At 39.2% G+C, this 24,695-nt stretch overlaps 1 long non-coding RNA gene and 1 pseudogene across 2 annotated transcripts in view; both read left to right on the top strand.

Moving 5' to 3' along the window:
- LOC308622455 overlaps window positions 1–24,695 on the top strand; it is a 217,659-nt gene that overhangs the window by 155,795 nt on the left and 37,169 nt on the right. The gene's annotated exons all lie outside the window — the stretch shown is intronic.
- Window positions 16,716–17,827, top strand: LOC308622663 (heterogeneous nuclear ribonucleoprotein A3-like; annotated as a pseudogene). Its single transcript has 2 exons — window positions 16,716–17,011; window positions 17,223–17,827. The product of its transcript is annotated as a heterogeneous nuclear ribonucleoprotein A3-like (transcript).

The raw sequence follows: 24,695 nt of genomic DNA, 5'->3' as shown, positions 1-24,695 counted from the left end.
CCAGTTTTCCCAGCACCACTTATTGAAGAGACTGTCTTTTCTCCATTGTATATTCTTGCCTCCTTTGTCATAGATTAGCTGACCATAGGTGTGTGAGTTTATCTCTGGACTGTCTGTCCTGTTCCATTGATCTATATTTCTGGTTTTGTACCAGTACCATACTGTTTTGATGACTATAGCTTTGTAGTATAGCCTGAAGGCAGGGAGTCTGATTCCTGCAGCTCCGTTTTTCTTTCTCAGGATTGCTTTGGTTATTCAGGGTCTTTTGTGTTTCCATATAAATTTTAGAATTTTTTGTTCTAGTTCTGGGGAAAAACACCATTGGTAATTTGATAGGAGTTGCATTGAATCTGTAGACTGCCTTGGGTAGTATACTGATTTTGACAATATTGATTTTTCCAATCCAAGAACATGGTATATCTCTCCATCTCTTTGTGTCATCTTCTGTTTCTTTCATAAGCATTTTATAGTTTTCAGAGTAGAGGTCTTCTGTCTCCTTAAGTAGGTTTATTCCTAGATGAGATGGTAAATGTAATTGTTGAGATGATAAATGTAAATTTTTGATGAGATGGTAAATGTAATTGTTTCCTTGATTTCCCTTTCTGATCTTTTGTTTTTAGTGTATAGGAATGCAAGAGATTTCTGTATATTAATTTTGTATCCTGCAACTTTATCCAATTCATTAATGAGCTCTAGTAGTTTTCTGGTAGCCTCTTTAGGGTTTTCTATGTATAGTATCATGTCATCTGCAAACAGTGACAGTTTTACTTCTTCTTTTCCAATTTGGATTCCTTTTATTTCTTTTTGTTCTCTGATTGCCATGGCTAGGACTTCCAAAACTATGTTGAATAAAAGTGGTGACAGTGGACATCCTTGCCTGGTTCCTGATCTTAAAGGGAATGCTTTCAGCTTTTCACCATTAAGAATGATGTTAGCTGTGGGTTTATCATATTTGGCCTTTATTATGTTGAGGTAAGTTCCCTTTATGCCCACTTTCTGGAGAACTTTTATTGTAAATGGGTTTTGGATTTTGTCAAAAGCTTTTTCTGAATCTATTGAGATGATCATATGGTTTTTATGCTTCAGTTTGTTAATGTGATATATCACACGGATTGATTTGCAAATATTAAAGAATCCTTGCATCCCTGGGTTAAATCCCACTTGATCATGGTGGACGATCCTTTTAACGTATTGTTGGATTTGGTTTGCTAATATTTTGTTGAGTATTTTTGCATCTATTTTCATCAGTGTTATTGGCCTGTAATTTTCTTTTTTTGTGATATCTTTGTCTGGTTTTGGTATCAGGGTGATTGTGGCCTCATAGAATGAGGTTGGGAGTGTTCCTTCTTTCTGCAATTTTTTGGAATAGTTTCAGAGGGATAGGTATTAACTCTTCTCTAAATGTTTGATAGAATTCACCTGTGAAGCCATCTAATTCCCAAATTAGGGAATTAGGGAGGCGCAAATATAAACCATGATGAAATACTATTAATGCACTTATTAGAATGGCTAAAATAAAAAACACTGACAGCACCAGGTGCTGACAAGGCTATAAAGCAACTAGAACTCTCCTACTTTGCTAGAGGTACTGTGACATGGTACGCCCCTCTGGAAAATAGTCTGGCAGTTTCCTATGAAGTTAAATATGCAATTACCATAAGACCTAGAATTTGTACTATTGAGCATTTATCCCAGAGGAATAAAAATGTATGTTCATTCAAACACCTATACACTAACTTTATAGTAGCAGTGTTCATGATCACCCCAAACTGGAAACAACCCACTGTCCTTTACCGGGTGAATGGATAAACAAATTGTGGTACAGCCATATAATGGAATACTACTAATTAATGAAAAAGAACAAACTATGAACACAAGCAACAACTTGAATGAATCTCAAAGACATTGTACCAAGTGAAAGAAGCCAGTCTCAAAATGTTAGCTACTATATGATTCTATTTATATGACATTCTTGAAAATACCATACTATAGTGATAGAGAACAGTGTTTGACAAGGGTTAGGTTGAGAGAGTTTTAGGAGTTTGAGGAGCTGTTCTAGATTCTGAATGTGGTGGTAACTATTTAAATCTGTATGTGTTTTAATATTCACTGACCTGTACACCAAAAAGAGTCAAGTTTATTCAATGATATTTTGTTTAAAATGCAAAAAATATATATAAACTCCCAGTATCTGACCAATCCTTATCAGCCTCTATTGCCACCTGGTCCCGGCTACCACCATCTATCTATTGCATTATTTTATTTTTTTATATAAATTTATTTATTTTATTTATTTATTTTTGGCTGTGTTGGGTCTTCGTTGCTGTGCATGGGCTTTCTCTAATTGCAGTGAGCAGGGGCTACTCTTCGTTGCAGTGCACGGGCTTCTCATTGCAGTGGCTTCTCTTGTTGTGGAGCACAGGCTCTAGGTGAGCCAGCTTCAGTAGTTGTGGCACATGGGCTCAGTAGTTGTGGCTCGCAGGCTCCAGAGCGCAGGCTCGGTAGTCGTGGCGCATGGGCTTAGTTGCTCCGCGGCATGTGGGATCTTCCCGGACCAGGGCTTGAACTTGCGTCCCCTGCATTGGCAGGCAGATTCTTAACCACTGTGCCACCAGGGAAGCCCCTATAGTAGCCTTGTTACCGGTCTCCCTACTTCTTCTCTTTCAAACATGTGTCGAATAATGTCTCTCTTCAGCTCCAGAGCCTTCACTGGGTCCCAGTTCCTCTCAGCATAAAAACTGAAGTTTTTACCACTACCTAGATGGCTGTCAGGTCCCCCAGGAACCTCTCTGACCTCTTCTTCTGTGAGTCCTCCTCACTCACTGTGCTCCAGATGCACTAGCTCTCTTGCTGCTCCTTGAACATGCCAGGCCTTTGCACTGGCTGCTTCCTCTGCCTGGAACATCCTTCCTCCAAATAACCAAATGGCTCCCTTCCTTACTTCATCCTATTCTTTGCTGAAATGCCATCTTCTGTGTGTGTGACCTACTCTGACCACTCTATTTAAAATTACATCTCTCCCTGCGTCCTCCCCTTCCATTTACAGCTTACTATTTCTCCACAGCACTTATCATCTTCTAACATACAGCATTATTTATTAGTTAATACATTTCGTTTCTGTCACCCCCAACACAAACACACGGGTGTAAGGTCTTTGAGGGCAGAGCTTTTCCTGTTTTGCTCACTAATGCACCTTCAATGACTGGCACATAGAAGAGTGTCAATAAATATTTGTGGAATGAAGAAATGAAGGAGGGAGAGAGAGAGAGAAGGAAGGAGAGAAAAGGTTAATTTGTTATTGGCCATGTGAGAAAAGGGGAAGGACAAGGACGGCATCACCGGAAGAGCCGGTGACTCAGCAAAGGCCAGTAAACTAGAGCAGTGTGAGTGCTCACAGGGCAGGAGCACAGGGCAAGGCCAGAGCGGGCACTGGGAATCAGCCTTAAATGTCACAATAAAGAATTTGGTCTTTATCTTTAGGTTGAAAACATTTAAGTGACTGAGAAACCTAATGATTTTTGTGGAGAGTCAATTGGGTGAGGGCAGTGAGCTAGTTAAGAGGCTGATTGTAATCTAGTAACTAGTTATTTAAGCAAAAGTGTTGACCTGAACTAAGACTGTGGTAAAATCAACAACACAAGAGGGCACATTCCAGAATCTTTAACAGAATCAGTAGAACCTCTGTTAAGTGTGAGAAGGGTAAGAAATCGAGGATGCTCCCACTGCCCCCCCACCAACAAATTCTTCCTTGTGCCTCTAGGAAGGAGAGCACAGATGAATGGCTTTAACAAAAGAGGATGAGTCCAGAAGCAAATTACTTGTAATGTAGTGAACACACTACTCTTTCCCATCTTGGTGCCTTCAACCATCGGGGTTGTTATGTTCAGAGTACCCATCTCATCCATCTTGCTAACTCCTACCTCAGCTTTCAACTCGCAGACCCTGACTCAGCTTATAAATATTATGAAAAATATACCCAAAGATTTTGGTAACTATCAGGAAAGACAAGATGTAGGAACTGATAATGCAGTTATTGGACAGCTTATGGAGATGGAGATTGATCCCATTTAAAAAGCATATATTTTCCATACCAGCAGATTTCTGTCCAAGAAATATGTTATTGTAATGTAAGTGGCCCATAAGGCTCATACTGTTATAATGAGTTTACACAGGATGCACTGGGGTTATAAAAATAAAAACATTAGCTTTGCACTGTCAATGCCAAATGTAAATACAGTGATTCTATGTGTTCCCTTGATATTTGCCCTTGAGCAAGTTTTCAACCCACTTTTGCCTCTGTCTTCTCATCAAAATTGACAAAATGATCTCTCAGGGCTATTACAGCTCTAAAAATCAGGAATTTTTCTTTTCTTTCTTTGTGAAGAGTCAGAGCAGGCACTATGCATATTTTACAGATGGTGGAAAACCAAGGCTCCAGAGGATACTCCCCTTTGAACAGACCTGAATAAGAGCCCACCTCCCCCGCTACCCTGATACCTGTTCCCATGGGCTACCCAACATCCAACTACTGCAACATTAAAAACAATCATGTTTTTAAAACTATAAGGATAACTTGATTGTATGATATTTTAAAATTTTTCCAATACAAAAAAGGAAATTTTTATTTTGCTCTTTTGCAGCTAAAATAAGTTTAAGTCAAGTTTCAGCCTAGAGGGTTTTTGTTTTTGTTTTTGTTTTTTTTTTGGCTATTGCAAAATAATGGAAAGTGACTGACTCAGATTTTACTACTGTGAGGGTTTGGACTCTTAAGAAACAACAAAGTGAATTAGGTATTTTTATAGATATTTATGTGAAGGGGATCATTAAAAAGATTGAAAAAGAATGTTAAATATGAAAAGATGTTATAGAGCATAGAGCATTATTTGGTTGGAAAATGCTGTAGTTATTTTAAAAATAAATTAGTTTTACATGTTATGTTTTAAAAACTTAAATCTGATAAAAAGTTTCATAATAAAAAGCAGTATAATGACAGAAAGAAAACCATAGATCCAGGAAGCTCAGAGAACACTATTTAGGAAAATACCTAAAACTCTATAAAATAAAAACAAAGAGAAAATCTTGAAGGAAGCCGGAGAAGTGGGGGGAGGAACCTCATCTATAAAGGAACAAGGATAAGAATGACATCAGACCTTCCTTCAGAAACCATGCATGCAGAAAAGAACAAAACCACCAACCTAGAATTCTGTATCCAGTAAAATTATCCTTCAAAATAAAGGAAAAATAAAGATTTTCACAGGCAAAAATTGAAGGAATTTGTCATCCATAGATCTGCCTGGCACGAAATGTTAAAAAATATTCTTCAGAGAGAAGGAAAATGATTAGGTCAGAAACTCAGATCTACATGAAGAAAGGAAGAGCATTAGTGAAGGAATAAATAAAGGGACTTCTCAGTTCCCTCCTCTGAGATACTGGAGCCATGCCCAGCACCCAGATTCTCCTACCCATGCTGAATAAGTCAGACACGAGCACGATGAATTGTTGGGCTTAAAAAGGAAGAGGAGACAACTTGCTGCTTTCTTGCCCCACAGCTGCAACCTCTGCCTTTAAAGATACAGGAATGTGAAGTAAGTCAGAAAAAGAAAAACAAATACCATATGCTAACACATATATATGGAATCTGAAAAAAAAATGGTTATGAAGAACCTAGAAGCAGGACAGGAATAAAGGCGCAGATGTAGAGAATAGACTTGAGGACACGGGGAGGGGGAAGGGTAAGATGGGGACGAAGTGAGAGAGTGGCATGGACTTATATATATACCACCAAATGTAAAATAGATAGCTAGTGGGAAGCAGCCACATAGCACAGGGAGATCAGCTTAGTGCTTTGTGACCACCTAGAGGGGTGGGATAGGGAGGGTGAGAGGGAGACTCAAGAGGGAGGAGATATGGGGATATATGTATATGTATAGCTGATTCACTTTGTTATAAAGCAGAAACTAACACACCATTGTAAAGCAATTATACTCCAATAAAGATGTTTAAAAAAAAACCCCACAAACCTATTGAAAAAATAAAAAATAAATAAAGATACAGGAATGTACTTAGCAGGCTATCTGGGCTCATGGAAAAGGAATCTACTGCAAAGAAACTGGGCAAAGCTGTAAATAAGAAATAAAATTATGCTGAAAGCTATCTTCCCCTTAACTTTACAGATTTTAATGATATACCTTATTGTGTCTTACACAATGGAACAGTTTCATATAGTATCATGATGCCAGCTAAGTCGTCCGTTGAGACCAATCATTCAGAGTTTAAGGACAAAAGAATTAATGTTTTAAGTGTAGACTTTAATGAGCTCTTTAAAAACCAAAAATTATAATAGGTTTTCAAACTAGAAATGAAAAGTCCACTGAAGCATCCTATAGGTTTTAATTTCTCTTAAGGGTAAATACCAATTGCTATAACCCACATAAAAAGAAAGCACTTCAGGTGTCCCTTTTTAAAAAAAAAAAGAATAAAAGAGTCTTGAGACCAAAAAGTGAGAAAACCACTGTGTTTTATCTCTAGCTTTCATAGATTCATTTCTTGCTATTACCTCATAAAGAGCCATTTTAATGGAATCCCAAGCACCTATACAAATCCCTGGCTGGGCCTAGGTTTCTGGTCCTTCTAGCTCAGAAAGTTGGTTTTTGATGACCTGAGGGACTTTTACCAGAGTTAGTTTTTTCCCTCTTTGGCTTTTTGTCTGATTTGTTTCCTTTTCTTTCCTCTGCTTTGTTTTTTCTTTTACTCATTTTTCTTTTCTTTTTTCTTTTTTTTTTGGGGGGGAACCACTTTATTGAGGTATGATTGACATACAAAAAGCTGTACACATTTAATGTTCACAACCTGAGGAGTTTGGATATACGTGTATACCCATGGGGGGGGAACTATAAATGGAGCTTACTTAATTACATCTATATAAATAGTGTTCACTACAGAACTAATAATCTGATAGGATCAAGACCCCTTTTCTAAAGAGTCCAATATCATGACTGCTGTGCTCCTGCAATTCAGTTGGAATGGATTTCCCATTTTTGTGCTCTTCCATTTGCCTTAACTATATTCCCAAGGTCTCAGTCATACCTTCTGTTCTGTTGATTCTTATTTCTTGAAGAACTCCCTCCCAGAGCCATTAATCCTCATATTCCCAACTGGACCAGTTGCTTTCAGGTCTGCTGCACAGTTACCATTCTAGAGGAGGAATGTCAGTACTCTCAAATTGGATTAATTGTTCCTGAAAGCTTCTTAATAATTATTACTACAAAAATGCTTTGTAACCATAATGCTGCCTGACAAGCAGCCCTGACATCTCAGTGGCAACAACAAACATTTACTGTTCTCACTCTGCTTCAGAATGTGGGTTGAATTCAAGACTGCGCCATGTGTCTTTCATGTGGTACCAGCAGCTATTTGGGGCACGCTTTTCTCATGGTAGATGGAAGAAGAAAGAGAAAGACCAAGACATGCCAAATAAGCACACTGAAAGCCTCTGCTCTTGCGGCATCTACCGGTGTCCTACTAGCCAAAGCAAATCATATGGGCAACCCCAACATCAAAGGAGTAGGGAAATGTAGACATGAATGTATACGTCAGTGACAGGGGAGATGTGAACAATAGGAAGCAATAGTCCAGTCCACCAAAGGAGCATATGCCTTACTCATTACTCTTGTTTTGGTGGAGAATACCCTCTAGTAACTTCCTAAGAAAAGATGTATGGAACATGTCTGAAAATGTATTCTATCCTCCTACCTAATGGTTAAAAAACCTTGAGAGCCTTGCTCCATTATCTTCCAATACCCAGTGCTGTTGATGAGAAGCTTCTTGCCAGGCAGTTATTTTGTAGGTGCCTCTTTTTTTCTCTCTCCGTACTCTCTTTACCCCTGATGTCTTAAAATGCCTCAATGAGACAGATATAGGTAACTTTTCCTTTATTGTGCCAGGCTGTAGGTTCTCTCCAACTGACAGACTTTTAACAAATCTTCCTGTTTTGCTGCACAACTCTTTCCTGACCTCCTCTGCATCAAATGTTTCCAAGTGTGGTGACTTATACCACTCCAGATATAGTATAGGCTGCCACTTTCTCCAATATGCTTCATCAACTTTCTATATTTCATAAACCTCTTGAATCCCCTTGTCCACTGATGATCCTTGTCTTACTCTCTTCATGTTGTGGAGTGAGAGCACTTAAAACATTTTTTTGCTGTAGTTTTATTGGTGTCTCAGGAGGGAGAAGTAAGAAAATGGTGCACCTAGGTCATCATGTGACTCACTAGTCTCAATATTTTATTTTTCTGAACACTTTTTACATTTAAATATAGACTATTTAAAATATTTGTAAAAGGTTTGTCTGTACCAGAGAATGTAACATATCTAAGACTAGTGTTTTAAAACCTGACTATATTAGCATTCAGATGTTCAAAGGTAATTAGTTTGAATATGATTATTTACTTCACAGAAGAATTTGAAACATTACCAAAGATAACCGGTTTCTCTAAGGTAGCACTGTTCAATACAGTTTTTGTTTTGTTTTGTTTTTTTGGTACGCGGGCCTCTCACTGTTGTGGCCTCTCCCGTTGCAGAGCACAGGCTCCGGACGCGCAGGCTCAGCGGCCATGGCTCACGGGCCCAGGTGCTCCGCGGCATGGGGGATCTTCCCATACCGGGGCATGAACCCGTGTCCCCTGCATCGGGAGGTGGACTCTCAACCACTGCGCCACCAGGGAAGCCCTCAATACAGTTTTTTGCAGTGATGGAAATGTTCTCTGTCTGTGTTTTTTAATACAATGGCTACAAGCCACATGTGGCTATTGAACACTTAAAATGTGGCTGGTGCTGCTACTGAGGAACTGAATTTTTAAATTTTATTTAATTTTCACTGATTTAAATTTAAATAGCCACATGTGGCTAGCAACTCCCTTATAGGACAATGCAGCATGGATCTAGAATTTTATTAAATTCACAAAATTAGGGGTGGGATAGGGAGGGTGGGAGGGAGGGAGACGCAAGAGGGAAGGGATGTGGGAACAGATGTATATGTATGACTGATTCACTTTGTTATAAAGCAGAAACTAATTTTTAAAAAAAAAAAAAGGAAAAATAAATAAATAAATAAATAAATAAATTCACAAAATTAAAAATATGTTTTTAGGCATGCATCACTTATATAAAGAAAATTATACCTGAAAGAGATAGACATGAGAAATCTTATAAGATATATGGGCAGTATAAAGTTATGTTTATGATTTTTACACCAAGGAATATACTCATTCACTCAGTAAATATTTCAAGGGCACATACCATGTGTGAAAGCACTATGCCAGGTTTCAGGGTTACAAAAATGCAGACACACAAAGCACCTGCCCCCAAGAATATTTCAGTCTACTGAGGAATCAGACATGCAAACCAGCCAGCAAATACAATCAGAAGATTACCTTACCTGCATGTGCTGGGAGTGAGAGGAGAATGTCCCGTTATCCAGGCAGTAGCATTTGAGTTCTGACTCAAAGCTGAGATTAGTGAGTAGGACACTTCAGACAGAGTAAGAACAGCAAGGGTACAGGCGTGGAGACAGGTTGCAGAAAAGTGAGACACCTGGTATTGCTAGAAGCTACAGTGCAATTGTGGGAAAATCAGGACAAGAGACTGACCAGTTAGTTAGGCAGAGTGACAAATCACTGCAAAGTGAGAAGAGCCACCCCACTCCCACTGAGGATAGATAAAGTATAAACCTGATAGGGTGTAGACTTTTTGAGTTGGAAGAATGGTAAACTTATTATATGTTCCGACTCAACCCTCTCCGTTGTCAGTCAACAAATATTTTTTGATATTCTCCTAAATCTTTTTTTACACTGATGACTGGCTTTAGGAACTTTTCCTTTTTCCTTTTTTCTTTTTCTTCCAGTCTTACTGAGATATAATATACAACACTATATAAGTTTAAGATGTACAGCATAATGATTTGACTTACAGACATCATGAAATGATTACCACAGTTTAGTGAAATCCATCATTTCATATAGATACAAAATTAAAGAAATAGAAAAATTTTTCCTTGTGATGAGAACTCTTAAGATTTACTCTCTTTACAACTTTCATAAATAACACGCAGCAGTATTAATTATATTTATCATGTTGTACATTATATCCCTAGTACTTATTTATCTTATAACTGGAAGTTTGTACTTTTTGACTACCTTCATCCAGTTACCTCTCCCCCCAACCCCTCTGGTAACCACAAATCTGATCTCTTTTTCTGTGAGTTTGTTTGTTTGTTTTTGAGGCATACTTGACCTACAACACATTGTTAGTTCCTGGTACACAACATAGTGATTCAATATTTCTATACATTTCAAAATGATCACCATTATAAGTCTAGTCACCATCTGTCACTATACAAATACACTACATAACTGTTAACTGTGTTTCCCACAATGTACACTTCATCCCTATGACTCATTTATTTTGTAACTGGAAGTTTGTACCTCTTAATCTCCCTCACCTATTTCTCTCCTCTTCCTACTCCCCTCCCCTCTGGCAACTGCCTGTTTGTTCTCTGTATCTATGACTCTGTTTCTGTTTGGTTATATTTGTTCATTTGTTTTGTCTTTTAGGTTCCACATATAAGTGAAATCATACAGTATTTTTCTTTCTCTGTCTGACTTACCTCACTTCACATAATTCCCTCTAGGTCCATCCACTTTGTCACAAATGGCAAGATCTCTTTTCTTTCTATGGCTGAGTAATATTCCATTTTGTGTATGTGTGTGTGTGTGTATATCTATGTATACCACATCGTCTTTACCCATTCATCTATTGATGGGCACTTAGTTTTCTTCCATATCTTGGCTATTGTAAATAATGCTGCACAGGAGTGCATATATCTTTTTGAATTAGTGTTTTTGTTTTTGTTTTTGTTTTTTGGATAAATAGCCAGGAGTGGAGCTGCTGGATTAGGAACTCTTTTTAAGTAGCTGGTGAAAAAGTACATTTTAACCCAGCATCAACTGGAATGAGAGCAGATTCCTAATTAGAGACCTCCCACTCAACAAACACATTTAAAAAGATGATGAATATCATACTACAGACTTTTTCAGCTCCAGAAAACACAGGATTTAACTCCAACATGCAACTGCAGAATAACAGAAGTCATTCCAGTTGCCCTTGAACTTTCCAATAAATCACAAATGTGCTTGTGCTAATTACCTATCGACAGGCACATCTAATCATCTTATCCACTTTTCAAGTTTACAATTTTTATTTATTTACATCAGCACTATTTGAATCTGGTGAAATTTGGGCATTTGGAAAATGAATTCCTCTAAACAGTTACTTCTCCCTGAGAATCTGATACCACAGAGAATGGTAACTTTTGGCATAAGTGTTCTAGGGAGAGTCAGGGAATGGAGAAGAGATCTAGCCCAAGATTTCTATATGCTTTAAATTTCTCTGAACCAAGACATAACGAAGTACAGAGTATCATTCCCTGGTCCTTTAAACACACACACACACACACACACAGAATCACTAAAATATTCTTAGTTAGAGTCAGTGAAAATAAAGTCCTGGGTTAGCACAGTGAGTTTTAAAAAATAATAAAAAAATACTTACCAAGGTGTCATGACCCCATCTTATTGTTGAGTTCATCTTTTCCATTCTAAATCCCTATTTTCTGTTTATAACTTACTCCAAAATGTTCCTTTTGACCTTTGGGTCTGATATTTCTCTTGCCTCATCTCAATCCAAAGGTGAATTTATTTGCAATTTGAACTAAATCTCTTCAGTTATTTCAGTTACTTGAGTTTGAAGAAAATACCTGCTTTGTGCTTTCAGAAATTGTTCAGATTTTTTTTCCAAATATTTTAAGTTCAAATAGCTTAAAAATGACTTTGTTGGGCTTCCCTGGTGGCACAGTGGTTGAGAATCTGCCTGCTAATGCAGGGGACACGGGTTCGAGCCCTGGTCTGGGAGTATCCCACATGCCGCGGAGCAACTAGGCCTGTGAGCCACAACTACTGAGCCTGCGCGTCTGGAACCTGTGCTCCGCAACAGGAGAGGCCGCGATAGTGAGAGGCCTGCGCACCGCAATGAAGAGTGGCCCCCGCTTGCCACAACTAGAGAAAGCCCTCGCACAGAAACGAAGACACAACACAGCAAAAATAAATAAATAAATTTTTTTAAAGTGACTTTGAAGCTATAGAATTAGAATGGCTGTACTAAAGATCCAATTTGAAAGGAGTTGGTTAAGAAATTTGGATTAAAGAACCAGAAATGATGAGGCTCCGCAGCATGTAATTACATGGAGGCAAGTACACATCCTCTCCCATCAGCCGTCTTGCACATGCATGTGACAGTAGTAACAAGAGAGGTCAAAACCTACCCCCCAAGATCAATTTAAAGTGCATGTCTGACTTCTAAAGTTTTGACAGAATAATAAAACGGTCCCAATTCCCACAAAGGACATATTCATATGCAAGGAACATCCATGTGATTTTTGCTGGAACTTGGAGAATATGATGCAAAATATACTACTGGGACTTGAATCCTCTGGATTCTAGCTCAGGTTTTCTTCTGACTTTTATTTATGACTCTAAGTTGGGCCTCTAATCTTGCTTCATCATTCTGTCTACAAAATGAAAGATGACCTGATATGTGATCATGCTGAAAAGAATTAACCATACCATCTATGCTTTTCAAGGGCATTCCTTTCAATAAATAACTTTATTTCACACCTACTGAAAACCAGGCTCTGTGCTAACTAATGCTGTGTGTATGGAGATGGAGAAGACAAAGATGCTCACTCAGGAAATTCCCTGAATATGGAAGAGGATGATGAAGTATAATAGTATAGAATAAATATAAACATTGATTATTTTCAATAAAGACAGATAACTTGAGTCTATTGCTTTCACTAAAAGAAAGCAAAAGAGAGATGGACAAGTAGACAGAGAGTAGACAGATAAAGATACAGATCTAGACATAAATTCCTATATGCCTAAAATGGAAAATTTTTAAATTCTACATACTCACCATCAACCCCTCCTCACCTCCAGTCCAATCCAGGCCTTCCAGATAATAAACATACAATCTAAAAAAATCAGCATGCTCGCTAAACAAATGCATTTTTAGGACAAGTCCCTTAGCTGCTCAGTCATCCTCTTCCCAACCAGATTGTTTCCTCCAAGCCACTCCTACTCAGGAATTCTGGAGTTCTCAAAAAAGGGCCCATCCTAACAGTGCCTCCAGATAGTTATAGTAAAAAAATTATCTGGTCCCTCTGTCTGAAATTAAACTCTTTGTCCTTCAGACTTCCAATGCATTTATACTTGCCTCTCCTAGAACAACTACTGCTTTCCCTAGATTCTTTTTTTTTAAACATACATTTAATATTTATTTATTTTATTATTTATTTATTTTACTATTTTTGGCTGCGTTGCATCTTAGTTACGGCGCGCAGGATATTTGTTGCAGCATGCTGGGTCTTTTGTTGCAGCGCACGGGCTTCTCTCTACTTGTGGCATGCGGGTTTTCTCTCTTTAGTTGTGGCATGTGGGCTCCAGAGCACATGGGCTCTGTAGTTTGCATCATGCAGCCTCTCTAGTTGAGGCGCACAGGCTCAGTAGTTGTGTCATGTCGGCTTAGTTGCCCTGCGGCATGTGGGATCTTAGTTCCCCGATCAGGGAGCGAACCTGTGTCCGCTGCATTGGAAGGCGGATTCTTTACCACTGGACTACCAGAGAAGTCCCTCCCTAGATTCTTAATCACAGTTTTTTTCACATTTTAAAAATCATCCCTGGTGATGCAGTGGATAAGACTCTATGCTCCCAATGCAGGGGGCCTGGGTTTGATCCCTGGTCGGGGAACTAGATCCCACACGCATGCCTCAACTAAGAGTTCACATGCCACAACTAAGGAGCTGGTGAGCCACAACTAAAGAGCCCTGGAACCGCAAGTAAGGAGCCCGCCTGCCACAACTAAGACCCGGGGCAACCAAATAAATAAATAAATATATATATATATTTTAAAAATTAAATCATTGTACATCTTGCAGTCAATGGGTACATTTACTTTAAGGTTTCTTTTTTCCCAAGATTATGTTAGTTATTTATTTTTTTGGCTGCCTTGGGTCTTCGTTGCTACACACGGGCTTTCTCTAATTGCAGCGAGCTAGGGCTACTCTTCATTGCAGTGCACGGGCTTCTCACTGGGTGGCTTCTCTTGTTGCAGAGCACAGGCTCTAGGCACACGGGCTTCAGTAGTTGTGGCACACAGGCTGAGTTGCTCCGTGGCACATGGGATCTTCCTGGACCAAGGATCAAACCTGTGTCCCCTGTATTGGCAGGCAGATTCTTAACCACTGCAGATTCTTCCCCATCAGGGAAGTCCCCCAAGAATATGTTATGAAATTGGTAGTGCATCTTGTGCTGATTCATTAATTCAACAAACATTTTTTGAGCACCTGCTGTGTACTAGGCTTGATGCTAGGCACTTGGGCCATATCTCACAGCCCTTGAAGACCTGTATCTCATGACAGTTTCAAAATTTATCAAATGCTAGGCAAATTCAAAGCAGCTGGAGAATATTGCTCCTAAAATCTGGATTCAAAATCTGTTGACTTCTTGATTTGGATTTTTATATGCATATTAAAGTGACTTTTAAAAATCTTACAATAATGTCATTCTAAATGAAGTGAGGTTTCGGAGCTGAGACGCAATGAACACATTACAGTGTGTGCTGTGGTAATGTAGAGCCGCTATCCACACAGATGGTATTGATTTTCATTTCCTGTGAAGCTGAATCAACATGTTGTGGCTAATGTCTACATAATTTAATGTATTGAATAAAATGTACCATTTCTCTCTACTGGGGGATAAAAGGTCTTACTTGACTGCGGTACCTTGTGCTCTAAAAGCCACAACAGACATGTTTAACAATCCTTAGTTATTAAAAATCAACCTAAGAAAATCTTTCCTGTTTCTTAAAAAAAACCATAATTTTTCTTTAACTCCTTTTTTTTTTAATATCAGAGTAGAAGAAAGGAAAGGCAAGTGTTAATAGAATTTTCTCTTAGGCTAACGTGTTTTGCAGATAAAATTCCATTATGGTGCCAACATCATAAGATAGCCACAAAATGCCTGGAAGGATATACGGCAAGAATCAACAAGCTAAGGCATCAGTACCAAATGGGATGCTCTGTTCCTCAGGGTCCATGGCAGGGCTAAGAGGGGCCCTCCCTTCCTGTACCCCTCATTGGCCTCCCTCCTGGATGACCAGGGCTCTCATCTGACTCTCTGACTGTCTGAAGCCACTCACTGCAGCACCTCCCATGTCAGTCTCCTATGTTACAGTCTCTGCATTTATTAAAAAGGAGACAATTATCTTCAGTCTGCCAACCTCACAAGATTTTTGTGGGGAATCAGATTAAATAACTTATGTGAAAACACTCATAAAGTTGTTAAGTGTAATACAAATGTACATCATACTTTAAATGGTATTATCGTTTTCTTATTATCACTCAGTGTTTGGAGCATCTTACTCCAAAATTACCTGCTCCCCTGACCATAAAAACTATGAGTCCTTTGAATCTGATTGGTCAGTGATTCAGTTTTCTTGCTGCAGAACCTTACAATAATGTGTGAATGAATGATAATTTTTAAAAGGACATCAGAATTGATAAAATGTGATGGGAGAAAGCAGTTTTTGTATATTGGTATGTTGGCCATTTTATCACCATCAAACAAACAGTGGTTAACAACCACTAAGAGAATTTTTATTTTGCCCACTCATCTTCTTCTTCAGATCTCCCCAGAGAAGTGTCTTTCCTTGCTATTAGGTGATACAAAATTGAGAGTAGAGGGAGGACTGAAAGGAGGAGAGGCTCTTTGTCTATGGGGCAGGAGTTTAAGGTGAATCAAATAACTGACTGAGTAGGTGTGAAAGCAAAGAGGGTTTAAGAAGTGTTGCTAAAGGCTATGTGTCCTCTTCAGAGGGTTGGTTAAGTATAAGTAAGGAGACTGAGCATATTAGATTTTTTTCAGCTTCCAGGCTTTGACTGCTATACTGCTGTAAGACTGGACCACATGTGTCATAGCTTCATATCAACATTTATTTAACACTGAACTAATGCCAGATAATATATGTAATCACTTTTCATACATTATCCTATTTAATATTTACTCTAATCCTGCAAAACATGCTACTGCACCCAGTTTTATACATGAGGAAAACCCAGGCTTGAAGTTAGAGCCTACCACAGTAACACAACTAGGATGTTTCAAAGCCAGGACTTGAATTTCAGAGACTGACCTCTCAATCACTCACTGTACAATGTCATGCAAACCAGTACCCCTCCCCCATTGGTAGATTGTACAGGAGAAAGGACTTTGATCAGCTGTGATGAGGGCTAGTAGGGGAGAAAAGTGGAGTCTTTAGTTTCCCTTCTCTAATCAAGTTGGTGCCTCAAGTTCAGGAAAACAGAGTTGCAACAGCCCTCATTTCTGTAGGTTAGTGACAACTTTGCTATTTATTGTTAAAGAAGCTGAATAATGGTGTACCAGATGGTACGCAGAAATAGCTTTTGAAATAACATTCAAAAAGAATACAAGAGCCAACACCTACATTCCATACAAGCAAAAAAGGAAGCTGCCTACATGAAATTAAGTTACTTGACTACACTTAAAGCAGAGGCGATCTTGAACTCCATTTGGAAGAGGTGAGTCCAGTCTCAAAATGCAGGACCATGATCCAAAGGAACCAGAATAGTTGAGAAAACTGTTTATTGGTGGTCGGAGCTTTGAAACTACAGATGATAGCTTAAGAGAACATTTTGAGAAATGGGGCACACTTACAGATTATGTGGTGATGAGAGACCCCCAAACAAAACGTTCCAGAGGCTTTGGTTTTGTGACTAACTCTTGCGTTGAAGAGGTGGATGCAGCAATGTGTGCTCAACCAAAAAAGGTTGATGCCCATCTAACAGTGAAGAAAATTTTTGTTGGTGGTATTAAAGAAGATACAGGGAAGCAGCTGCATGGCACAGGGAGATCAGCTCGGTGCTTTGTGACCACCTAGAGGGGTGGGATAGGGAAGGTGGGAGGGAGATGCAAGAGGGAGGAGATATGGGGATATATGTATACATATAGCTGATTCACTTTGTTATACCTCAGAAAGTAACACAACATTGTAAAGCAATTATACTTCAATAAAGATGTTAAAAAAAAAAGATACAGAAGAATATAATTTGAGAGACTACTTTGAAAAGTATGGCAGGATTGAAACCATAGAAGTTATGGAAGACAGGCAGAGTGGAAAAAAGAGAAGATTTGCTTTTGTAACTTTTGATGATCATGATACAGTTGATAAAATTGTTGTTCAGAAATACCACACTATTAATGGGGATAATTGTAAAGTGAAAAAAGCCCCTTTCTAAACAAGAAATGCAGTCTGCTGGATCACAAAGAGGTCATGGAGGTGGATCTGGCAACTTTATGGGTGGTGGAGGAAACTTTGGAGGTGGTGGAGGTAACTTTGGCTGTGGTGGAAACTGGTGGAAGAGGAGGCTGGTGGTGGTAGACCTGGCTATGGAAACCAAGGTGGTGGATATGGAGGCAGTGGTGGAGGATATGATGGTTACAGTGAAGGAGGAAGTTTTGGAGGTAACTATGGTGGTGTTGGGAACTATAATGATTTTGGAAATTATAGTGGACAACAGCAATCAAATTATGGACCCATAAAGGGGACAGTTTTGGTGGAAGAAGCTTGGGCAGTCCCTATGGTGGTGGTTATGGATCTGGTGGTAGAAGCGGTGGATGGTAGCAGAAGGTTCTAAAAACTCAGAAGAAAAGAGCTACAGTTCTTAGCAGGAGAGAGAGCAAGGAGTTGTCAAGAAAGCTGCAGGTTACTTTGAGACAGTCATTCCAAAAGCATTAGAACAACTGTAAAATTCTGCCACAGAAGGAACGATGACCCATAGTTAGAAAAGGTACTACAGCTTAACAGGAAACCCTTCTTTTTCAGGACTGTCATAGCCACAGTTTGCAAAAAATGCAGCTATTTATTAATGCAATGCAGTGTCAATTAGATGTACATTCCTGAGGTCTTTTATCTGTTGTAGCTTTTTCTTTTTCTTTTCATTATATCAGTTATATTGCCCTGTAAGTTGTGGTAGTGGTACCAGGAATAAAAAATTAAGGAATTTTTAACTTTTCAAAACAATAAAAAACAAATATAAAGTAGGGGCATTCCCTGTTACAGATATCTTTGTAACTGGCAGATTAATTCATAAGTAATCCCAAATTTAGACATTATGATCAATCAAATCTATAGCCATATCTAGATGTTTCTCCTTTAACAACAATGGAAGGAAATTCTTTTTATTTTTTTGAAATTTGTAATTAAATAAATTAATATACAGAATTATGTCATGGGTAAACTATAAACAAAGTTACCAGTTACTTATATGATTTATAGATAGTCTGCTAGGCTTAAGTTGATTCTATTGTCTTTGGATTCCTGACGATATCTAGTACACTGGCTTACCTATATAGATGACTATTGAATTAAAGAATGAACATGGACAGCTAACAGATTACAATACCTATATTTCTTCAGTAGAATATGATTCTTGGTTAACCACTAATGCCATTTTGCAAGGGACAGCTAAATTCTAGCCCTCGGTGGCTAGGCTCAAATGATAGACTAAATGTCCAAAGAAAACCTTCTAGTACAGCACAAGTTAATATGCTAAATGAAACATTTAAAATGTTTAAAATCTATAGCAAAGCTGTTGAGAAGTAAAGGATTCCTTCAGAGGCCAGAAATAAGAAAATAAGAGCCAACAGAGCCAACAGTGCTTGTTTAAACACTGGAGGCAACTTTTGCCCTACAGGTACTTGCTGAGGCTTTCTGGCTGAGAGCTGAGCTTCCCAGCCAGTGTGAAAATCCTGTCAACCCTTGGGGTGATCAGCTGGACTTGGGGCAGCCAGAGCTTCCACTAGGCTAATCACCTCCATCCAGATACGGCCTCTTCCAGGACCGAGGAGGACTGCTCAGGCACAGTGAGTGGGTGGGCCCACAGTCCTTCCAGAAGACAAGCCCTATAATGTCAGCTGCCCCTCACCACTGCCTGAACTCACTGAGTACAGCCCAACAGGAGCTCTACAACCTGACATCAACTCCGTCAGCCAACTGCACATGGACCATTGTGGACAGCAGTTCAGCCTGTGGAACTGTTGTAGGAGGTCATGATCCTGGTGCCCAAGGAGCCCCACATGCAAACCAAGACACAGCTCCTTGAGAGTTTTGAAGCTGGGAAACTAGGCAGGGTCTTCTAGAATACAAAGCTCCATGAGGTGCACCTCAGCCATCTTTACTCATAGAGGGTGTTTTAGTTTCCCAGGGCAGCCATGATACATGATCACAAACTGAGTGGCTGAAAACAACAGAAACTTACTCTCTCACAGTCCTGCAGGCTAGAAGTCTGAAATCAGTTGGCAGGGCCATGTTCCCTCTGAAGCCTCTAGGAAAGACTCCTTCCTTGCCTCTTCCTAGTTTCTGGTGGCTCCCAGCAATCCTTAGCATACTTTGGCTTGTAACTACATTATTCTAATCTCTGCCTCCATAGTCATATGGCCTTCTTCTCCGTGCATCTGTGTCTCTCTATGTCCTCTCTTCTTGTCAGGATACACCAGTCATTGGATTTACTGCCCACCCTAATCCAGTATGACCTCATGTTAATTAGTTGCATCTGCAAAGACCCTAGTTCCAAATAAGTTCACATAATGATGTTCCTGGTGGGCACGGACTTTCAGGGGGAACACTTATTCAACCCACTACGGAATATATTTCTGTCTGTCTGTGGCTGATGTGCCCTTTTAGCGGCATATCACTAGTATCTTTTCAAAATGACTGCTATGATAATGCCTGAGCAGTTTACAAATTAGAGAAAAGTTCAGTTGAATTGCATATAGCCATTTCAGGCAAAAAGGGAATATGATTAAACAATTTGAAAATACTTTGTTTAGAAATTTTCTATTTAATATCTTAATGTAAGGTATAATGTATAATCTTAGTGTATACAATTTAACAACCCATATATCCATCAATAAGAGAATAGATATAAAAATTGAGATCAAACAATAGATTAAATACAACAATAAAAATAAACAAAACACAGCTTTAGACAACAACACAGGTTAATCTCAAAGCCATAATGTTGAGCAAAAAAGAGCAGGTCACAGAAGCATACACATAGATGTGATGCAGTTTATAAAGTTCAGAAGCTCATGAAATTAAGTGATTTATTATTTAAGGATACATACATATGTGGTATAGCCATAAAGAAAAGCAAGGGAATTAATAAAACAGTATTCAGGATAGTGGTTACCTCTGAAAGGCAAGAGGTGATAGGATTAGGAAGGGACCCACGACATAAGGAAATTCAGAGGTATTGTTATGTTCTGTTTCTCAAACTGGGTGGAGGGTACATTGCTGTTCATTTTATTATTTTTTACTGTACATTTACATTATAGGAACTCTTCCATGTATGTTTCAGACAGTAAAAGCCAACCTAAGGAAGGGCGTCATGCATCCAGTGAGAGCTTTGTGTTTATTTTTTTTAATGTCCTCCATAGCTGATTCAATATAGAGAGTGTCTTGATATTATTTATGAGAATAAAGGATAAATATAAGTGGAAATAGAATCATGAGAGTTTAATGACACCATGACTCTGGGATTTAGAGAAGTCCCACTAAATCCAGTTACCATCTCTTTGAGAGGCTGAGCAGTGGCTGCCAACTAGAAATAGCACAAGGAAATTAATGGAGGGGGGCCAGTGGGACTTCAGAGGGATTAGCCAAAGGTATGTTGCACCACTTCCTGTTATTCACTGCACAAGTCCAGAACTTCTCGAGCTTCGCCCTATCAGTTGCCCAAGTTGTCCATTGTTGGAAGAGGTGGGGCAGAATAGCCAAAGACAGAGAAAGACCAGTTTGAAGGGAAACTATCGACAGCACCTTTAAAAATAACTCTGGTCAGGGCTTGCCTGGTGGCGCGGTGGTTGAGAGTGCGCCTGCCCATGCGGGGGACACGGGTTCATGCCCCGGTCCAGGAAGATTCCACATGCCGTGGAGCGGCTGGGCCCATGAGCCATGGCCGCTGAGCCTGCGCGTCCGGAGCCTGTGCTCCGCAACAGGAGAGGCCACAATAGTGAGAGGCCCGCGTACCGCAAAAAAAAAAAAAATAAAAAATAAAAAAATAACTCTGGTCAAAACTTGCAACCAATAGATAAATAAGTCCTGGAGATCTAACGTACAGTATAGTGAACATAGACAACAATATTGTATTATAATCATCAAACTTGCTAAGAGACTAGATCTTAATTGTTCCCACCACAAAGAAATAATAATTGTGTGACCTGATAGAGGTGCCAACTGATGCTACAATGGCAATCATATTACAATCTATAATCATATTATGTGTATCAAATCAACATATTGTACACCTTAAACTTATACAATGCTATATGTCAAATATCTTTCAATTAAAAAAACAAAACTCTAGTCAGACTGGCACAGAGGGTCAGTCAAAGGGATCTATTGTTCCTTCTCTTGGTGTCAGGCTTCCTTACCGGGTGGGGGAGGCAGGTGTGGGAGAATTATAAAAAAAAAAAATGTTATATCTCAAAATAATTCATGTTGTCTAACAAAACAGTGAAGATAAATTAAAAACATCTATCTCCCTACCAATGATGCTGTTACCACAGACTCACCCCCCAGCCAATCTCCATAGCCCTATTATACACATTTATTAATTTCATGCAACTGGTAGCAATTCACGATAGTGACATGAAAAAATCTGGTACCAGAGTAGAAACGTATGCTCTCAAACCTTATTTAAAATCAAACCTTCTCATAGCTTGGTTTCCATTCAGCTCAACCTAATTTCTCTCAGGACCTGGGCCAGCAATCATACTAATTTGCATGACCACCACTGTTTAAACAGCCCCCTTAGTTTTCGATGAATGACCTTCTATGTACTATCAGACTTTTGATGCATAAATCAACTACCCTTATTCTGGTAGGCCTGGGGCAAGGGTGGGGAAGACTGACTGTAGCTACAAAGCTGCATAACTAAAAGACAAAGGCATTAAAAGCAACCCTCCAAAAAGGAAAACAAAACTAGTGAAATGAGGCATACAGTAGGCCCTACTCAAAGCAAGAATATGTGCATGCAACTTTTTGATTGAGCTGCTGTATCTAGGCAGCAATATTTTTGTCTGTAGTTGGGCTACCACCATTTCCAGCCTGATACCATTGTCCTAAAGGTCAATAATCATTTATTTATGCTGAGTGAAAAGGAGTCTCAAAGGAAAAAAGTAGCTGTACTTGAGCAATTTACATTCTAAAGGGGAAAACATAAGAGACAAACCAAAGGCAGTGTGAGAGCCTTCCAGCCACTCACAGCCTTGTCAACTTAAAACATTAAGTATTTTTACTAAGGACCTACTGTATAGCAAAGAGAACTCTACTCAGTACTCTATACAGTTAATATGGAATTGGGTGGAGAAATGGAATCCACATGTGTGGAGAGCATTATATATGAGTATGTAGAGGATGTCAAATATTTTACCTTCTCCTGTCAAATTTTCCAACTGCATTTCATTCAACTACCACTAAGAGAGATTCTCCTTGCTGAGTTTTAAGAAATCTAGTGAAGAGTTGCCTTATCAACTTTAGGGAGTGGAAACGTTCAGAACTCATGCTGTCAAAGCAAAATAACTATTATGTTTCCTCCATAAAGCTAAATTAAATTATTAAGTCAGCAATTTTCAAATCGTGGACTCTGAAGACCCAGGGCTCTAAAAGGCATCACTGGGGAGTCCTTAAAAAGCACACACAGTAATCATATCAGACATTTAAATTAGAACAGCCTCTGTTTCTCCAACACAACTCTACAGTAAGAAACTTTAAGAAGTTTCTTCCTTAAAGCAAGAAACAAAAACACAACTAAATCTAAGGCAAAAGGATACCATAACTTGAGGGTGTGTAATGGGTTAGGCAGTGACTCCACAGGATCCTGTCCTAGGAGTAAATGGTACTTATACCAGACTTGCTTTCAAAAATAATTGGGGGAAAGGGTAAAGATAATGAAAGGTTTGAATCTACTTAGTGTTGGCTACATCTCAAGTGCTGTATGTTTTGCTATATAGTCTCTCAGATTGCAAGGCCACTTTCAATTCCAAATAGAATTTCCTCTAGATTCAGAAAAGTAGACCTGCTTCTTCCATAGTCTGTGTCTGAGCCCTGAGAAGATTGACAATCACCATAAAATATTACTAAAAATATTTTAGATTTGGGAAATATAACCACATTTTTGCCTTCTGAATGGTTTCTCTGAATTTCAATCTGAGGACATTTCAAGGAAAATTTAATTTTCACTTCTCTGATTAACTTGCACTTCATTTTTCATAATATTTTCTAAGATCTACTTTATAGCCAAAAAGAGAAATCAGCCTTTGGGTCTGTGAATGAGTAAACCATATTTTCCACAAAATAAGTGAACTAAAGTTAATTAAATGGTAACATGTTTTCAAACTCAAAACTCTTATAGAATTGATACTTGGCAAACCCTTATACTCATTCAGCTCATTTAAAGATCACCTATAGTGGGGCTTCCCTGGTGGCGCAGTGGTTGAGAGTCCGCCTGCCGATGCAGGGGACCCGGGTTCGTGCCCCGGTCCGGGAAGATCCCACATGCCTCAGGGCGGCTAGGCCCGTGAGCCATGGCCGCTGAGCCTGCGTGTCTGGAGCCTGTGCTCCACAACGGGAGAGGCCACGACAGTGAGAGGCCCGCGTACCACAAAAAAATAAATAAATAAAAATAAATAAAAATAAAGATCGCCTATAGTGTACAAAGCCCTACACTATATAGTGGGCTGGTATAGAAAAATGAACAAAAAAATTGCCCTTGCTTTCACAAAGCTTCCTACCTCCTGGGGAAGGCCAGTGATACCAAACTAAAACAAAATGTAATAAATATGAAGGAAATGGGATTCAAAAAGTACAATAGGAGGTGCAAAGTGTGAAACTGCCAATCACAATTGGGAGTGCCAGTTTACAAGAATGGTTTCTTGGAGAAAATACCAATCTATTTGGGCCTCAAAGGATGTGTGGAGTTTTAACAGTAAAATAGGGAATGAAAGGCTTCGCAGGCAGTGACTAACATAACCCAAAACAAAGTGTGAGAATATATTTTGTACTGGAGGATGTAAAAAAATCTATTGGTGTGGCAGGAGTGAAGGGTACTTGGCCAAGAGGAAGATGTGGTAATAAAAATGTTGAAGCGGTAGTTTGGACCAGATTATAAAAGACCTTGAATGCCTTGCTGAGGAATTCGAACTTTTTAATTTAAATAATAGAATCATAGGTGAAGATGGTGGAGTAGGAGGACATGGAGCTCCCTCCCACAACAAACACATCAAAAATACATCTACGTGTGGAATAATTCTCCCAGAAAACTAACCGGAAACCATCAGAAGAACTCCTAAACAATCAAAGCTGCAAGAAAGATCTTCATGGTAACTGGGTAGGACAGAAAAGAGGCACCGGGTCGGGAGCTGCACCCCAGGGAAGGGTCTGTAAGGAAGAGAAGGTTCACGTGGGTGGACCCTCACCCTGGGGAGCCAACAGGTCAAGCC

Source organism: Mesoplodon bidens (assembly GCF_964165515.1).
Source record: "Mesoplodon bidens genome assembly, chromosome: 9".
Classification (NCBI taxonomy): domain Eukaryota; kingdom Metazoa; phylum Chordata; class Mammalia; order Artiodactyla; family Ziphiidae; genus Mesoplodon; species Mesoplodon bidens.
Note: the sequence above shows the minus strand (reverse complement) of the source record. Positions and strands in the feature narration are given on the sequence as shown.